Raw genomic sequence first — 18,308 nt, 5'->3', positions numbered from 1 at the left:
TGGGCCTCCCCGATACCTCTCTGGATAGTATCAGTTATCCCTGGCTGGAAGAGTAGGAGTGCTTCCTTACTACTCCCTATGTGGCCTCCAGTGACACCATAGAGTGAGGGGCCTCATTGCCAACTCATTACCAACTGGTGAGGATGAGAGTCCTGGCACTCTACATGATCTTCTCGGATACACCCTGGTGGTGGGGTTAGGATGCCTCCTTATAACCCAGCAAAGATGGAATTCTAGGCTCTCCACTTGCCCTTTGATGGTGGTGGTGGGGATATAAACTCAGATTTTTTTTCATGTGGTATTTGGCTGGAGTAGAGCAGTTACAATCTAAAAGTTTTCTGTCTTGCTAGGTTCACCCTTTCCCAATCCTTTGGCTAGACACAGCAGGCTTTTGTTTGGGGTTTATAAAATTTTCACTCAATAATATTTCTAGGTTGCTGCCTTCTCAAGCTTCAAGTTTAGGGTATACGAGGCAAAATGAGAACCCAGAAAACTCAGCACCATGTTGTTCCTTGGGACCTGACATCCCTAGCCCATCTGCCTTCTTCTTTCCACCTCTTCTTATGATTGTTTTCCAGACCTTCTAGTTATACTTACTGGCAGTAATGAAAAAAGTATGTCTATTCCATCCTCCCAGAAGCAGAATTCCTACTGCATGACTTTTATAATTAGAAAAAAAGTGTGAGTGTACATGGGTGTGTGTGTGTGTGTGTGTGTGTGTGTACTTTTAGGAGCATTAACATACAGGAACATAAAGGCTCACTGCCAGCCTTTTGGTTAGGTGCCAGGCACTGTCCTGGCACTGCAGAGACAGGACAAAATAAGGCACATCTCAGGGTTCAAGGAGCTCAGCATGGAGAGATGAAGCAAGCACATAGGTAAATAAGTGTAATACCTTTACACTTGCCATGATGGAAATAGGCCCAGGAGAAAAGGCCTGGTCAAGTCTCTTTGGGACCTGGCTTCATGGAGGAGGAGATGCTTGAGCTGAGCCCACTGTAGCTTCTGATGCATCCTCAGAAAAGAACTTTTCTTTGCCTGTAAAGATAGGGACATCAGGGCAGTGGGAATGGGGAACAGATCTTAAACTTGAATGTATACATGTACACATGAATCACCTGGATATTTTGTTAAAATGCAGATTCTGATTCAGTAGGTCTGATGCTATCTCCATGTAACCACACTCTGAGTAGCAAAAGTAGGGTATGGATTTTGGAGTCAGTGTGCAAATCGACTAACTGGGTAAGTCACTAAACCACCAGCAGTTTCTGCTTTTAAAAAATGAAGATAATGATAGTCCCTGCCCCATAGGGTTGCAGTGAGGACTAAAGAGGCAAAGGGTAAATAGTGCCAGGCCCATGATAAGCATGCAGTGAAATATAGGGAATTTATTCCATAGATGCATTTCTCTGCCATTCTCCAGCTGCCCCCTAACCCTGATCACTGGCTGCATGTGGCTGCAGGGACTATATGGGCCTGGCAATGGCACACACGGGGTTAATTAATGCTCCTGCTTTTGCCCAGAGACAAATGTTTTGTGTTGAGGAGTTGCTGCTGGGAAGGAAAAGGAGGGGGGAAAGAAAGCCCCTTTTTTATTATTCTGAGGTGCATTTTAATTTGCACAAGCAATGTTGTGTCTGTGATGGATGACACAGAGGGAAAAATTACAGCCCAGGAAGCCCAGCAAAGGAAAAAAAAAAAAATAAAAGAGATCTAGCAAGGATTAAAAACAGCCCCTTGTGATGCTGCATTCTGATCAGGGGCTGGGAAAGCTGGGGAGGGGTGTCTGAGTAGGACGGGGAGCAGAGGACTGGCCTGGAGAGACAGAGCAGCGGCAGGAGTAGTTGACTGATAGGAGACCAGCCTGGACCACACGGATCCTGGGGCCCAGGGATGTTTTCTCTATGAAACCTGGCAAGGCTGAGCCTGGGCACCTGAGAAGGAAGCTGCCAGGCAGAGCCAGGCCTTGGCAAATTGTAATGTATAGGAACTTCGCTTTTCTTGCCTCTGGCTTCTTTCTCCACTTGGTTCTCCTCTCCATGGCATCACCACCATCTCTGGATCATCTGACTGCAAACTTTTGAGGGAACCTCTTTGATCTCTTCTCCCATTAACAAAACTCAGGAACCTGGGGCTCTTTCTTTACTGAGGACATTGAACATCACAGCAACCCACCCAAGGGCAGAATCAGAGCAGCCAGGAGTGAGAGATCTAACTTAGGCAGCTGATTGATTTCCTGACAGCTCATAAGCAGCCACTGAAGGCTGGCCACCAGCCTGGGCAACATAGCGAGACCTTGTCTCTACAAAAAAAAAAATTAACTGGGCCTGGTAGTGCATGCCTGTAATCCCGCTACTCAGGAGGCTGAGGTGGGAAGATGGCTTGAGTCCCGGAGATCAAGGCTGCAGTGAGCTGTGATTGTGCCACTGCACTCCAGCTCCAGCCTGGGTGACAGTGAGACCCTGTCTCAAAAAACAAAAACACCACACACACACACACACACACACACACACACACACACACCCCTCTGTGAGACATTGTTCTGCCTTCCTAGTGCCTGGGTTGTCATCATTACTATTTAGTGCTCTTTTGGGTCTTTTCTGTGCTTCCCGGAAGCCCTGTGTTCTCCTCCCATTTACCCTTACCACTTGCCCTTATCATTCTGACAGCAGCCCAGGTGTGGGGCCTCGACTTGGGGGAAGGTTTAGGACCTGGGGAAAGTATTAAAGGAATGAAGGCCGGGGCGGGGGGGGGGGGTGGATCACTTGAGGCCAGGAGTTCGAGACCAACCTGGCCAACACGGTGAAACCTCATCTCTACTAAAAATACAAAAATTAGCCAGGCATGGTGGCGCACACCTATAGTCCCAGCTACTTGGGAGGCTGAGGCAGGAGAATCACTTGAACCCAGGAAGCGGAGATTGCAGTGAGCCTAGATTGTACCACTGCACTCCAGCCTGGGTGACAGAGAGAGACTCTGTCTGAAAACAAACAAACAAACAAAAAACTGAAAGCAAAAATAAAGGAATGAGTTGGAGGGATTAAGTTCTACAAGCCAGGACTTACTTTCCTTCCAGTGCCTTTGATGACACTGAGACAGCAACAGGGAATCTCTTTGGAGTTAGATAAGGCAGGTTAGCCTTGCTCTGTCGTGCAGCCTCTTTGACCCTCTGTTTTCTCTTCTCTGAAGTGGGAATAATACTTGTTCTTCCTGCCTCACAGATTATTACAAGGCCCAGGTGAGATCGGTAATCATTATCATTAGCAGCAGACCTTCACTTGACATCTAATTGGTCTTAGGGGATGACTCCCTGTGCGGTATCAGTGCTAGACGGGGCTCCTGTTCCCAAGAATCTCTCCCCAGTGAACAATTCTTGTGGGGCCTGAAATTCTACTATTAGTGATGTACTTGTTGGGATCTATCATCATCCTTCATTAGTATTAATCCTTTGGGATGGTGATATCTTCAGTCTTATCAAGTTATTCCTTAAATAAATGGCTCCTAATATTTCTGAAATCAGACCAGACCTTGTTGGAAAACTGTTGCAATTTATGGCTGTTCGGTCCAGAAACATGAACCAATTGGGGAGTGAGGTTCAGAGCTCAGCTTCCCCATCCTGCATGCTGTCAGGAGCGTGGCTTAAGTGGATGTCTGCTCTTTGTGCCTGCCTTATTGTCCTGTCCCATTATTTTGACAACAGCCTCCCATTTTCCCTTGGGGACCACCGTGGCCTGCCCATTTTCCTCCAGCACTTGGTTTCCACACACACTGATGACCTCTTACTGCAAGGTCCTGCCTGAAGGCTCTCTCCGGCCAAGGAAGCATACTCAGCCCACAGGCGTGGGGCAGGTGAGAAGCGGGGAGAGCCAATGCCTGTGGGAGGAGCTTTCAACCAAAGGGAAATTGGACTGTTGGTGCATGAATGCTCCAGGGCTGCTTCTTCAAAGTCCTGGGGCCTCGGTGGAGTTGAGTGGCAGTTGCCCAAATTATCATGAATTCACTCTGTTGTTCCCCTCCCTTCCCCATCTCACTTCCTCACTTCTACTGATGCTTTCTGGCATCATCTCCCAAGGAAACTGCTTGCCCTTAAGCCCTGTCTCAGTGTCTTTGTGTAGTACCCAAAATATACCACTTTTTCACCAGGCCCTTTGGTGGGACTGATCCTACCCCCAGTCCTGAGATGGACACTGACCCAACCTGTGCCAATGAGGGTGATCACTGGGACTTTTGCTGAAACCACTGGGAAAGTGGCACAGTCTTTTTCACTGGGATCACTGGCTGCAAAATCCACGAAGGCCTAGAGTTACCAGGGTCAGCCTTGCCACCAAACAGGGAAAGACCAAAGCTAGGAAGGGCTGAGAGAGTGTGGGAGGAATGGATTTCCGACATCAGAATCTTAGCTCAGTCTGAAGCCATACCTGCCCAGGACCTCCCAGTGACAGGAGCCACTAAAGCCCCTTTTTGCTCACAGTCGTGCCTCTCACTGGAACCATATATTCCCATTTCCATGAAATAATTTTTTTTTTTTAACAGAGTCTTGCTCTGTCACCCAGGCTGGAGGGCAGTGGCATGATCATAGCTCACTGCAGCCTTGATATCCTGGGTTCGAGCAATCCTCCTGCCTCAGCCTCCTGAGTAACGGGGACTATGGGCACGTGCCACCATGCCTGGCTTTTTTATTTTTTTTTAATTTTTAGTAAAAACAGGGTTTGTTGTTGTTATTTTTTGTTTGTTTTTATTTTTGTTTTGAGAAGGAGTCTTGCTCTGTCGCCCAGGCTGTAATGCAGTGGTGCAATCTCGGCTCACTGCAACCTCCGCCTCCCAAGTTCAAGCAATTCTTCTGCCTCAGCAGCCGCTCAAGTAGCTGGGATTACAGGCATGTGCCACCACGCCCAGCTAATTTTTGTATTTTTAGTAGAGATGGGGTTTCGCCATGTTGGCCAGGCTGGTCTCAGACTCCTGACCTCAGGTGATCCATCTGCCTTGGTCTCCCAAAGTGCTGGGATTACAGGTGTGAGCCACTGCACCCAGCTGAAACAGGGTCTTGTTATGTTGCCCAGGCTGGTCTTGAACTCTTGAGCTTGAGTGATCCTCCTGCCTCTGCCTTCCAAAGTACTGGGATTACAGAGGTGAGCCACCATGCCTAGCTGGAATGGTGACCAGGGAGTTTTTGTGCCTCCTCCCTGGGGTTAGAGCTCCTAAGGAGGTTTAGTATAATAGAGCCACAACCAGATCACCAGTCCCCTTGATGGAGGCGCACATGCTTCCTCATCATCTCTGAGCTGTTCACCTCCTATCAGGACAGAGGAGGGTGACCAGCCTGGACTGTGATCCCGTGGGTCTGGGCCTGCTCCACACTGAACCCATCTCCTCGCCAGTGGATCACCGGCCTAGTGAACACTAGATCTGCCCTAAATCACTAGAGTTTAGGGCAGCTCTCCTCCTCTGCAGGCCAGGGCGTGCAGTGGGAAACCTACCAAGGCAAAGTAGAGGTGCTCCAGCTGAGCCCTGGGCCTTGGGGTTCAGTGCTCACCTATGTTGTGCCTATGTTGGTTCACTGCGTCTTAGCCCTAATCTCTCCTTTCTACGAGGATATGAAGGTAAAGCAGTCAGCCCAGTCCTTGGAACATAATGAGGCTTTAATCAGTGGTACCTATTGCTATATTCCTATGCTCACCACCACCCGTATCATTCTTTTCACTGCCCCTCTTTGGGGTCAGGTCCTCGTCATACTTGCTTTTGTTTTTGTTTTGTTGTTGTTGTTGTTGTTGTTTTAGCAGAGTCTCCCTCTATTGCCCAGGCTGGAGAGCAATGGCACAATCTCAGCTGATTGCAACCTCCACCTCTCAGGTTTAAGCGATTCTCCTGCCTCAGACTCCAGAGTAGCTGGGATTACAGACACATGCTACCACACCCAACTAATTTTTGTATTTTTAGTAGAGATGGGGTTTCACCATGTTGGCCAGGCTGGTCTTGAACTCCTGACCTCAAGTGATCCACCCGCCTCGGCCTCCCAGAGTGCTGGGATTACAGGCTTGAGCCACCACACACACCGCCCTTGTTTGGATTTTGACAAAAGCTTTCTAAATTTCTCTTCTCCTGTCTTTCCTCCTCTTCACATCCAGATTCTGTCCTGGGGCGCTTTGGCCCCTCCTTTGCCGGCAAGGCTCTTCCTTTCTGACACTTGTTTCTGCAGGGGCGGCCACCGCCTTTCCCTGAACATCCTGTCCCCTTCCTGCTCCTACAGTTCTGCCCACCTGGAATATCTCGCATATCTTCCTGTCAAATTCTGCCAGTCTCCAGATAGCTCCAATGATCTTCCCCTCACATTAGTTATGTAGACTGGAATCACAACCCCCAAATGGCAGTGGCTTAAACAGGAAGGTTCATTTCTCCCTTACAGTACCCGTGCATCATGTATGGTGGCACAGGTCGGGTGGGTCTCTGCTCCAGCTCATCCTCACGGGAGACACAGGAGGATAGGAGGCTCTCTATCTAGGGGGTAGCCAGTGAGCACTGCCTATTCCACCGGAGAGAGGAGTGGAAGCCACGTATTCTGGTCTGAACCCCTTATCCATGACTGGTCCAGGGACAAGGCTGGGCCCATGTTAGCCAGAGAGCTGTGAGAGTGGTTTGCTTGGGGCTTATGGAAAAGTGACTTTTTCACTCTTCTTTTTTTTTTTTTTTTTTTTTTTTGAGATGGAGTTTCCCTCTTGTTGCTTAGGCTGGAGTGCAATGGCATGATCTCAGCTCACTGCAACCTCCACCTCCCAGGTTCAAGCAATTCTCCTGTCTCAGCCTCCCGAGTAGCTGGGGTTACAGGCATGTGCCACCATGCCTGGCTAATTTTGTATTTTTAGTAGAGACGGGGTTTCTCCATGTTGGTCAGCCTGGTCTCAAACTCCTGACCTCAGGTGATCTGCCTACCTTGGCCTCCCAAAGTGTTGGGATTACAGGTGTGAGTCACCGCGCCCGGCCTGACTTCTTCACTCTTAACCGGAGAGCCACACGAAGTCAGCCTGCTCACCCACAGGAAGCACACTAGCAGGCATGTATTTGTTTCCTGAGACTTCTGTAACAAATTGCCACACACTGGGTGGCTTAAAATAACAGAAATGTATTCTCTTACAGTCCTGGAGACCAGAAGTCCAAAATCAAAGTCCTGGTAGGGCTGTGCCCCCTCTGAAGGCTCAAGGGGCAACTCCTTCCTTACCTTCCACCTTCTGCTGGCTCCAGGCAATCCCCAGTTGTGGAGGCCACCATTCAACTCACTACAAGGTGGCAATCTTGAAGAAAGCCAACCTTGGGATGGTACTAACATGACGGAGAGGACAGGGTCAAAAAAATGGCAGAGATTAAGCCAGGGCCTTGATCATTCTGTGCCTGAAGCTAAGCCCACCTGTCTAATTCCTACATGTGAGATAAGTTGTTCAAGGCAGGTTTTCTGTTACTTACACCTGCTTCCGGCTTTGGCCACCTGTGTATCTCCCATCTCTTCAGTATTTTTCTGTACACTAACCCGGATTTCGCTTTCTTGTCCAGTAGACTGGTTCTTCAGGTCATAGGCATCTGCCATACAACACACACTAATTTCTGGCGATAATTCTGTCCTTTTCTATATCTCTTGGGTTTCCCACCCTCTCCTCCTTGTGTCACCCTGGCTAAATTACACATGCAGATTTCATTGACCAGCCATGAACCTCACCTTCATGGAGACCAACGATGTGATCGCATTTCTGCTTCTGCTGCTATCACCTCACCCAGCAGCGGGCCCGGGCCTGCCCCCTAGCCCCTCTGGTCTGCGTCTCCCCATTCATCACACCTGTGTTTATAGCCTTTCAGCCAAGCCCCATCCCTGAGACGGTCCCTGTCTGTGCCAATTTAAATTAATTTTGCCAGTCAGATTTCATGAGACACTGAATCAAAGGCTTTTCTAAAATCAAAAAGCACTAAATCTTCAGTGGACCCTCTTCCCACTAATATTACAAATTAGTTAGAATAAAAAAGCATTATGGTTTCCCGGCATGACTTCTGCGTAAACCTGCCAGTTCCGTTTATGGCTCAGGTCTCTGTTGCCCTCCAGCTGCTTACTGGATTTTCTACTCATAAAATTTATCGTAAATTTTTAATCATAAAATTTGTTCTATGGCTTGCCTACAAACGGAACTTATGGCTTCCCTGGAGGGAAATTGCTGGAATCAGTTTTCTTCTTGTTTTTTGAGTCCCACGTTTTTTCCTCTCTAGCCGTCTCCCGGTTCACCATCACTTTTTAAAAGTAGGTGTCAAGAGTTTCTTAAGTTCATTAGCTAATTCTGCCAAGACCTTTTGGTTTGCATGCCATAGGGCCCCTTGATTTATGTATCTCTCTAGCATTTAATTTTTCTAAGTGACCCTTTACCTGTTTTTTATTATGACTTACTAATTGCACCCATTTCCTAACTTTATTTTTCTTATTAAAGACAGGTTTTAATAGGTAGTTCATTTCTCAGTCACTTAAAGACCCTGATTAATTTTACTAGCCTCCTAGTCACTCAGGAATAGATCACCTTTCTTGCTAATATTTCTTTGTCCCTGACCTGACAGGTCTGGATTTTGTACTTGAGGGGCAGGCTGATGCATGGCTAAATACATGGGCTCCAGTTCAAATCCTGCCTTCACCACCTTTTTTTTTTTTTTTTTTTTTAACCCGAGACGGAGTCTTGCTTTGTTGCCCAGGCTGGAGTGCAGTAGTGTGATCTTGGCTCACTGTAACCTCCGCCTCCCAGGTTCAAGTGATTCTCTTGCCTCAGCCTCCAGAGTAGCTGGGATTACAGGCATGCACCACCATGCCTGGCTAATTTTTGTATTTTTAGTAGAGACAGGGTTTCACCATGTTGGCCAGGCTGGTCTCGAACTCCTGACCTCGTGATCTGCCCACCTTGGCCTCCCAAAGTGCTGGGATTACAAGCATGAGCCACCATGCTCAGCAACCTTCACCACTTCTTAGATGTATGATGTTACTTAAACTGCCTGTGCCTTAGTTTCCTCATCTATAGGAGGATAATAGAACTCCCTTTAAAACTTCATGGCAGTGAGATACGGCATATAGACTAGGTTCTGGCACACAGGAAGTGCTTAGTAAATGTTAACTATGCTTATTTTGGGGAGAAGCTCTTTTCTTTGTAAATGTTCTCGTGCAATTCATTAATTTACGAGCAACTTGTATGTTTATAGCATTAGTCCAGTTTGAAGAGGGGATGATTACAGAGCTGAATAGTATTACCTGGTCTCTGCCCACATGGAGCTCTCATCCTGGTGAGAGACAGCCAAGTAAACAACTGCCTATAATTCCAAGCAGAATGAAAGAAATGCTAGAACAGGGCCGGGCGCGGTGGCTCAAGCCTGTAATCCCAGCATTTTGGGAGGCCGAGACGGGCGGATCACGAGGTCAGGAGATGGAGACCATCCTGGCTAACACGGTGAAACCCCGACTCTACTAAAAAATACAAAAAAAAAAAAACTAGCCGGGCGAGGTGGCGGGCGCCTGTAGTCCCAGCTGAGGCAGGAGAGTGGCGTAAACCCGGGAGGCGGAGCTTGCAGTGAGCCCAGATCCGGCTACTGCACTCCAGCCTGGGCGATAGAGCGAGACTCCGTCTCAAAAAAAAAAAAAAGAAAGAAAAAGAAAGAAAGAACTGCTAGAACAGATAAAAAGCAAAGCTCAGGGAGACTCAGCAGGAAGAGTTTCATTCGCCGGAGACACTGGAGAAAGTATCATAAAAAAAAAAGGGGGCTGAATTTTAAAGGACAAATGGGGTTTGGGTTGCGGAAAAACAGGAAGAATGAGCATTGCAAGGTGAGGGACTGAGGTGAGCAACAAGGCTTGGAGGTGTGAGCATGTGTTGGGTATTCGGGGGTTCTCCAGCCTGGTGTGGCTGGAGAATAGTGTCTTGGGGAAATGAGTCGGGGGAGTCAGGGAAAGGGCTGAAAAATGCAGTTTGGGTCAGATTGTCACGGGCCCTACAGTAGTTGTTTGAGCCCTATGCTGCAGGCAGAGTGTTTCTCAAAGTGTGGTCCCTGCACCAGCTGCACCAGCATCCCCTGGGAGCTTGTTAGAGTATGAATGCGAATTCCTAGGTCCTGCTCCAGTCCTACTGAATCAAAAGCTCCGAAGGTGGGTCCTAGTCCCTGTGTACAGGGCCCCCAAGCCCTGCCTGTGATTCCCATTTACACCCAAGTTTAAGGACACTGCTGTTGCTAGCGGTGGGCTATGAGACTGACCATTAACGCAAACTTTGAAGAATGTGTGATCTCCTGTGTTTATTAGGTATGACATTTGGCTGCATTTAACAGAAATCCAAATGCAGTCACTGAACCAATTATAGACTTAGTTTCCTTTTGTACCAAGAGTCCTGAAGACAGTCGTCCAGGGCTGGTGCAACAACTCAAGGAAGTCATCGAAACCTGGGCTCTGTCTAACTCTCTCAGCAGGCGACCTTCATTCTCATGTCTATACGATGGCTGCTGCACCTCCAGGGTTTGCTACCATGCTACAGGCAGAAAGAATGAGGGAACAGCGAAGAGAGAATGGCTCATGCTAGCGGACTCTGTCCCCATTTATACTTACTGGAAACCCTCCTGGATAGAAGTAGTCTCCCTGGGCCAGGCACGGTGCTCATTCCTGTAATCCCAGCACTTTGGGAGGCCAAGGCAGGAGGATCACTTGAGGTCAGGAGTCCAAGACCTGCCTGGCCAACATGGTGAAACCCCATCTCTACTAAAAATACAAAAATTAGCTGGGGATGGTGGTGCGTGCCTGTAGTCCCAGCTACTCAAAAGACTAAAGCACAAGAATCGCTTTAACCAGGGAGACAGAGATTGCAGTGAGCTGAGATTATACCACAGCACTCTAGCCTGGGTGACAGAGTGATACTCTGTCTTAAAAAAAAAAAAAAAAAAAAAACCAAGAATCTCCCTGGAAGTCCCATCCTGTAGCTTATTTCTCCTTACTTAAAACTAGCTCACAGCCGGGCGCATGTAATCCCAGCGCTTTGGGAGGCTGAGGTGGGTAGATTGCCTGATGTCAGGAGTTCAAGACCAGCCTGGCCAACATGGTGAAACCCTGTCCCTACTGAAAATACAAAAAATTAGCCAGGCTTGGTAGCACATGCCTGTAATCCCAGCTACTCGGGAGGCTAAGGCAGGAGAATCGCTTGAACCCAGGAGGCAGAGGTTGTAGTGAGCCGAGATCTCGCCATTACACTCCAACTTGGGCAACAAGAGCAAAACTCACAAACTAGTTCACATGGTCACTCTAGGTACAGAGAGGTATGAAGGTTTTTTTAACAGGATAAATTGGAGTCCTAAATAAAATCAGGGTTCTGTTAGCTGGGAAGAAATGGAGAATAGACGCCAGGTAAACAACAATCGCTGTCTGCCAAACCCCATTCCAAGAGTGCTGCAGGAAGGTGCCTCTGGTGGACGTGAACACTGATTGCAGGAGGTTTGTAGAGTGGTTAAAAATTAAGCTCCAAAGCCAGACAGCCTGAATTTGAATCTGCTGCAACCAGCTATGAAATCGTGAGCAAATTATTTACTCTCCCTGGGTCTCAGTTCCCTCATCTGTAAAATGCAAATGCCTCATAAGGATTTGGTAAGTATTAAACTAGTAGATACATATAAAGCTCACGAGTCAGGTGTGTGAGCACTCAGTAAATATATAGCAGTGAGGTGATACTATGGAAGGCTGTTGAACAAATCATTCAAGAAATGATGAGAGCCAGCCGGGCTCATACCTGTAATCTCAGCACTTTGGGAGGCCGAGGTGGGTGGATCAATTGAGGTTAGGAGTTCAAGACCAGCTTGGCCAACAAGGTGAAACCCAGTCTCTACTAGAAATAGAAAATTTAGCTGGGCATGGTGGCATGCACCTGTAATCCCAGCTGCTCAGAAAGCTGAAGCAGGAGAATCGCTTGAACCCGGGAGGTAGAGGTTGCAATGAGCCAAGATTATGCCATTGCACTCCAGCCTGGGTGACAGAGAGAGAGTCCATCTCAAAAATGAACGAAGGAAGGAAGGAAGGAAGGAAGGAAGGAAGGAAGGAAGGAAGGAAGGAAGGAAGGAAGGAAGGAAGGAAGGAAGGAAGGAAAGAAGGAAGGAAGGAAGGAAGGAAAGAAAGAGAAAAGTAATGAGAGCCTGAACTTGCACATCAGGAATGGGACAGGGAACTGGCAGGACCCCTGGGGTTTTCCTGCTCGTTCTGGTTTGGTTTGCCATCTCTGGGGAAGAATAATTCTCCCTAAAGTCACCAGACACCTGGCACCTGGCACTTCCTTCCTTTTCCAGCCACTATTTACACCTGGCAGTTTCAGAATAATTTTCACCAACTCCAGTAAATTGTAATGACTCACTTGGCAATTGGTCTCCACATACTATGATCCAGTTAGGTAAGGGTTTGGGGGAATCACCAAGGACCTAGCTCAATATGGAGGAGTCATGAAAACTTCCTGGTGGAGGTGATGTTTGAGGAGAATCTTAAAAATGGGCAGGAATGGGTTGAAAGAAGGGAAAAGGAGCAATAGATAGTGGGGAAGGCATGTCATGCGAGTAAGGCATCCTGAACAAAGCCATAGAGATGTGAAAGAGCACGGGACAGGCTAAGAACCCCAAGACACTGAGGGCTGGGCTATGATTTCTGAGGCTGATGCTGGAACATGGGCTGGAGGGGTGGGCCTTGTGAGCCATGGAACAGAGCTGGAGTCACATAGCCACTGGGCATTTGGATCAGCCAGGCTATAGCAACCTGGAAGGAGGGCTTTGAGTGGAGCTGGGGCCTTGGTCAGGGAGCTAGGGCACCAGGAAAGGTCAGGTTGGCGGCAAGACTGTCTGCTGTACAGTGGCTGAGCTCCGACCATCTGAGCTCCTGACATAGGTACTGCCCAACACACAGCAGAGCGGCCCCACCCATGATGGGGACAGCCAGAGACACTGCTGGGTGTGGAGTGCTTTCAGCATGGGAGGCTGAATGCTCTCATGAAAGCATCGGTTGTGTTTAAAGAAGAGGGAAAGGTTTGACCCTCAACTTTATACCAGTTTGGAGACTAAGCTTTGGGCTCCCAGGGAAGGAGACAAAGGACAGGGGAGAGAGGGGACAAGGCAGGCCTAAGGTAAGCCTCGTCACCCCGAAACTAATCTAACAAGCATGGTGGGCAAACAGAACTAAGAATACAGAATTGCACTCCAGTTCTGCGAATGCTCAGGAGGCCATGATTTCTTAGCTTGGCTCCCAACTCCACTGGAGTAGGGTCTTGCCTTGCCTTCATTGTTAGACTGGAGCTAGACTGGAGTTTGGTTGAGAGCCCTAGTTTGGCAGTTAAGGGGTCTCATTCCTGGCCACTGCGTCTTCCTGGTGCTGACTACCCTCTTCCTGCATCCTCAGGATGTGGACAGACCAGCCCCTCTCCCACTGGGACATTTATCCTCAGCAGGGATATCCCAATGGTCCCTCTGCTAGATCTTCCTCTTCCTCCCAGGCTGCACGTTTTATTTTTTTTAATTTATTTTTATTTTTCTGCCTTTCTGAGACAGGGTTTCGCTCTGTTGCCCAGGCTGGAGTGCAGTGGCACAATCTCATTGCCACCTCCACCTCCCAGGTTCAAATGATCCTCCCACCTCAGGCTCCTGAATTGCTGGGATTACAGGTGTATGCCACTATACTCAGCTAATTTTGTGTTTTGGGTAGAGACAGAATTTTGCCCTGTTGGCCAGGCTGGTCTCCAATGCCTGGGCTCTAGTGATCCTCCCACCTTGGCCTCCCAAAGTGCTGGGATTACAGGCATGAGCCACCACTCCCAGCTGCACATTTTCTTGCACTGCTTGTTTCTTGGTTTTGTCCCAGTCCCTGACCACACAAGTGAGGGTGTCTAGTTTCTACGGGATCCCTTCTCATCTGAACTCTTTTGCTATCACAGAACAGGAGCAAGGCTGCCTTCCCCACATCCTTTTTGCGAATAACCTTGTTCCTACTGGTGCACATTAGCCCTCCAGTTGAACAGTTTTACCCATTTCCCTGACCTTGTAAGTCAGAGCGAAGCCCCCCACATTCGTGATTCCCTTTGGCCAGTTTTCATTTTAACAAACGTGTTCTGTCTGACAAGTCACTGCCAAGTGTCAGTCACTGTTCTTGGTGCTTTACCAACAGCAGTGGAAGCAGATGTTTAATCTCACTATTTTATAGGTGAGACACCGAGGTTGGGAGAAGTCACACAGCTACACAGTGGTAGATGCAGGGTTTGAACTAGGCTTAAAAGTCTTTCCAGGCCAGGCGCAGTGGCTCACGCCTGTAATCCCAGCACTTTGGGGAGGTCAAGGCAGGTGGATCACCAAGTCAGGAGTTCAAGACCAGCCTGGCCAACATGGTGAAACCCCCATCTCTACTAAAAATACAAAAATTAGCTGGGCGTGGTGGCGGACACCTGTAATCCCAGCTACACAGGAGGCTGAGGCAGGAGAATTGCTTGAAACCGGAAGGCGGAGGTTGCAGTGAGCCGAGATCGTGCCATTGCACTCTAGCCTGGGTGAAAGAGCGAAACTCCATCTCAAAAAAAAAAAAAAAGTCTTTCCAATTCCATGTTTCTTCCTTGGTTGCACAGTACTTCCCAATGACCAGTGCCTTAATTCTAAGCCTTCAAAGTGATAATTTCAGGGGCAAAGTGACAACTTTGAACTCTTGAGCCCATGAGAGCCCATTCTGGGGCACCTATCAATCAGGAGCACTGAGCTTGGGTAAGGTCTAGAGTTCTCTGAGCTTCTAAACCAGAGCTTCTCAACCTTGGCTGCAGTCTAGAATCATCCAAGGAATTTAAAAAGACATCACAATGCCTGAGTCATATCCCAAACCCATTAAAGTAGATTCTTCCAGCCTGGGCAACATAGGGAGACCACATCTCTACAGATAATTTTTTTTTTTAATTAGCCAGAAGTGATGGCACATGCCTGTGGTTCCAGCTATTTAGGAGGCTAAGGAGGGAGGATCTACAGAAAGGGAGCCTGGGAGGTCGAGGCTACAATGAGGCGTGATCCTACCACTGCATTCCAGCCGGGGCGACAGAGGGAGACCCTGTCTAAATAATAATAACAATAATAATGTCGATTTTGGGGGTAAGACCTGCGCATTTGTAGTTCTTAAAGCTTCCCAGGTGATGCCAATGTGCAGCCTCAGTTGAAAACTACTAACTTAAACCAACGGTAAACCAGCTTTGGCATGTGTCAGAGTCACGTGGAGGGCTGGTTAAACCTGAAATTGCTGGCCTACTCCAGTTTCTAATTCAGTAGACCTGGGATAGTTTTACCCACTTCTACAGGGTCAGAGGATTGCATATCTAATGAGGTACCAGGTGCTGCTGCCGCTGTGGGACCACACTTTGAGAACCTCTGCTCCCGACAGTTTCACCCAGGTCTCACTCAATCTGGGTGCTCGTGGTACCCAGATATGCTGTCTCTTTCTACTCCATATCCCCTCCCTTCTATAGAGATTCTGTAGATACAGGAAGCAAGGACTTTAATAAAATAGGAGACACTAGGAAACTTGGCCCCAGATAACAGGGTTGATTATGAAATGAAACGGCAGGGGGCAACACAGTTAATTAACTGGAATGTCTGCGTCACTTATTTAATATATCCTGTCAGTAGTAAGAGGTGATTTTCATCCTGTGACCGGCGGCATTGGTCTTGTAAATGGAGCAGCCAAGGGATACTGGCCACTTTGGAAAAGTCTGCTTTCAATCAGACCGGGCATTTAATGACTGGGATTGTGGCCAAGTTGCTTGCATCTCTGAGTCTCAGTTTCCCACTCTGAAAAAAATGAAGGTTAGAATAAGGCTTGCTTTGTGGTATACTTCAGAGCGTTACATTAGCATTTGAAAGTGCCTACGCAATAAACGGCAGCTATTCTCGTTACTATGTTATTCTCCTTGGCACTGCTGCTGTCGGTGCCCCTTATGTAAAGATTCTCAGCACCAAAGTGTGCTTTCAGTTTAGTGCTAGGGAGATCGTCTCTCATCCGACAGGTCACAGGCGGGGATGTTTTTTATTGGTTGACGGCGGCTGCTGTATTTACCAGGGAAGCTCGGGGGCTAAATCCTGTGAAGTTTTGACAATCACCTTCAGCTTAAGCTTTCCGGCATAATTCCCGTTCCCCTTGATCATGCAGCAGAGGCTCCTTTCTTTACTTACTCCATCTCATTCGTGCCACCAGCTAATCTTGTCTCCCACTGGCTTCTATGATTCCAAAAAGGAATCTGATTCTTTGCTGTGCCTGACTGGATACCTACTCAGTCATGTTTGAAGGATGGATGTAGACATCTAAGTGAATAAGTGATCTAAAGTATTTTTTTTTGTCAATGAGTGATTTAAAAATAATAAATTCTCAAATATATAGGAAATATATGAAGGCTGTGGGTTCCACTGACCTCATTCATGAAGTGAAATCAGTGCTAACACTTGGTGAAGAAAAAGAACCTCCCTTCCCTTCCCTTCCCTTCCCTTCCTGTCCCTCCCCTCCCCTCCCCTCCACTCCTCTCCCGTCCCCTCCTCTCTCCTCCCCTCCCCTTCCCTTCCCTTCCTGTCCCTCCCCTCCCTTCCCCTCCACTCCTCTCCTGTCCCCTCCTCTCTCCTCCTCTCCCCTTCCCTTCCCGTCCTGTCCCTCCCCTCACTTCCCCTCCACTCCTCTCCTGTCCCCTCCTCTCTCCTCCCCTCCCCTTCCTTCCCCTTCCCTTCTCTTCCCTTTCCTTCTCTTTGTTTCCATTCCCTTTCTTTCCATTCCCTTTTCCTTCCCTCCCATCCCCTCCACTTCCCTCCTCTCCCCTCCCACCCCCTTTCCTTCCCTTTCCTTCCCTCCCCTCCCCTTTGCCTTCCCTTCCTTCCCCTCCCCTTCCCTTTTCCCTTCCTTTCCTTTCCTTCCCTTTCCCCTTCCTCTTCCCTTCACTTCCTTTTCCCCTTCCTTTCCTTCTTTCCTTTATTTCCTTTCTTTCCCCTTTCCTTCCCCTTCCTTTCTTTTTTCCTTTCCTTTCTTTATTTTTTCCTTTCCTCTTCTTTCCTATCCTCTATAAGCCTGGATGTCCTCAGATATAAACTGAAATTGATGCTGCTTCCATTGCAGATGCTTGTGAGACTGCCAGATGTGGCATGTGTGTGCCCCACAGGGCGCAGTGCCATTCCTTTTGGATGTTCACTTGATTCTTGGTTCTTTCTCTTGCCTTCACCCTGCCCTATGAGGATTTAGATCCAACAACACTATGGCTTCTGCAAACCCAGGACTGAGAGGATCAAGACACCCTATCCATGACATTTAAGGAGGTCCTCAGTCTCAGGATTGTGCAAGTACATGGCCAGCCTCTGAGAGTAAGTGCCTCCTTAAGTTTTGCACCCTAAATATTTTGCTTGCAGTGCCCTAGTTCCCACCCTGGGCTTCTGGGTGACTTTTTATATATCTATACCCCCCACACTATTTAAATGGTGTCTCAGTCTGTTTGTGCTGCCATAACAAAGTACCCAACACTGGGTAATTTATAAAGAACAGAAATTTATTTCTCACAGTTCTGGAGAATGGGAAGTCCAAGATCATGGCGCCAGCAGGTAGTCTGGTGAGAGTCTGTTCTCTGCTTCTAAGACGGTGCCTTGAATGCCGCATCCTCCAGAGAGGAGGAACACTGTCCTCACACAGTGAAAGATGGAAGGGCAAGAAGAGGCTAACTCCCTCTGTCAAGCCCTTTTATAAGGTCACCCAATCTCATCCGTGAGGGCAGAGCCTTCATGACTCAATCACTTCCCAAAGGCCACACTTTCCAATACAGTTGCACTGGGGATCAAGTTTCAACATGAATTTTGGAGAAGGCAAAAACGCTCAAACCATAGCAAATGGCAATCATTAAATTGGCTTAGAATCCACTTTGGGGTTCTCAAACCTGCAGGAATCTAGTTTTCAAATCCAATCAAAACAAGGGACTGGGCTGGGCATGATGGCTCATACTTATAATCCCAGTACTTTAGGAGGCCGAGGTGGGTGGATCACCTGAAGTCAGGAGTTCAAGACCAGCTTGGACAACATGGTGCAACCCCATCTCTACTAAAAATACAAAAAAATTAGCCCGGTGTGGTGGCGCACACCTGTAGTCCCAGCTACTAGGGAGGCTAAGGCATGAGAATTGCTTGAACCCAGGAGGCAAAGGCTGCAGTGAACTGAGATCGTGCCACTGCATTCCAGCCTGGGCAACAGAGCAAGACTCTGTCTAAAACAAACGAACAAACAAAAAAAAAAAATGGGCTGTGCCGAT

At 48.1% G+C, this 18,308-nt stretch overlaps 1 long non-coding RNA gene across 2 annotated transcripts in view; it reads right to left on the bottom strand.

Moving 5' to 3' along the window:
• Nucleotides 1-18,308, bottom strand: part of LOC105495867 (uncharacterized) — a 157,697-nt gene that overhangs the window by 30,467 nt on the left and 108,922 nt on the right. Inside the window, exon 2 of one of the 2 annotated variants that reach the window (XR_003021358.2) lies at nt 896-1,038. The exons of the other annotated variant lie outside the window; for it this stretch is intronic. This is a non-coding gene — a long non-coding RNA (uncharacterized lncRNA). The remainder of the gene's footprint in view (nt 1-895; nt 1,039-18,308) is intronic. 2 annotated transcript variants of the gene reach the window in all.

This window comes from Macaca nemestrina, chromosome 7, assembly GCF_043159975.1.
Source record: "Macaca nemestrina isolate mMacNem1 chromosome 7, mMacNem.hap1, whole genome shotgun sequence".
In the NCBI taxonomy this organism is placed as follows: Eukaryota; Metazoa; Chordata; class Mammalia; order Primates; family Cercopithecidae; genus Macaca; species Macaca nemestrina.
Note: the sequence above shows the minus strand (reverse complement) of the source record. Positions and strands in the feature narration are given on the sequence as shown.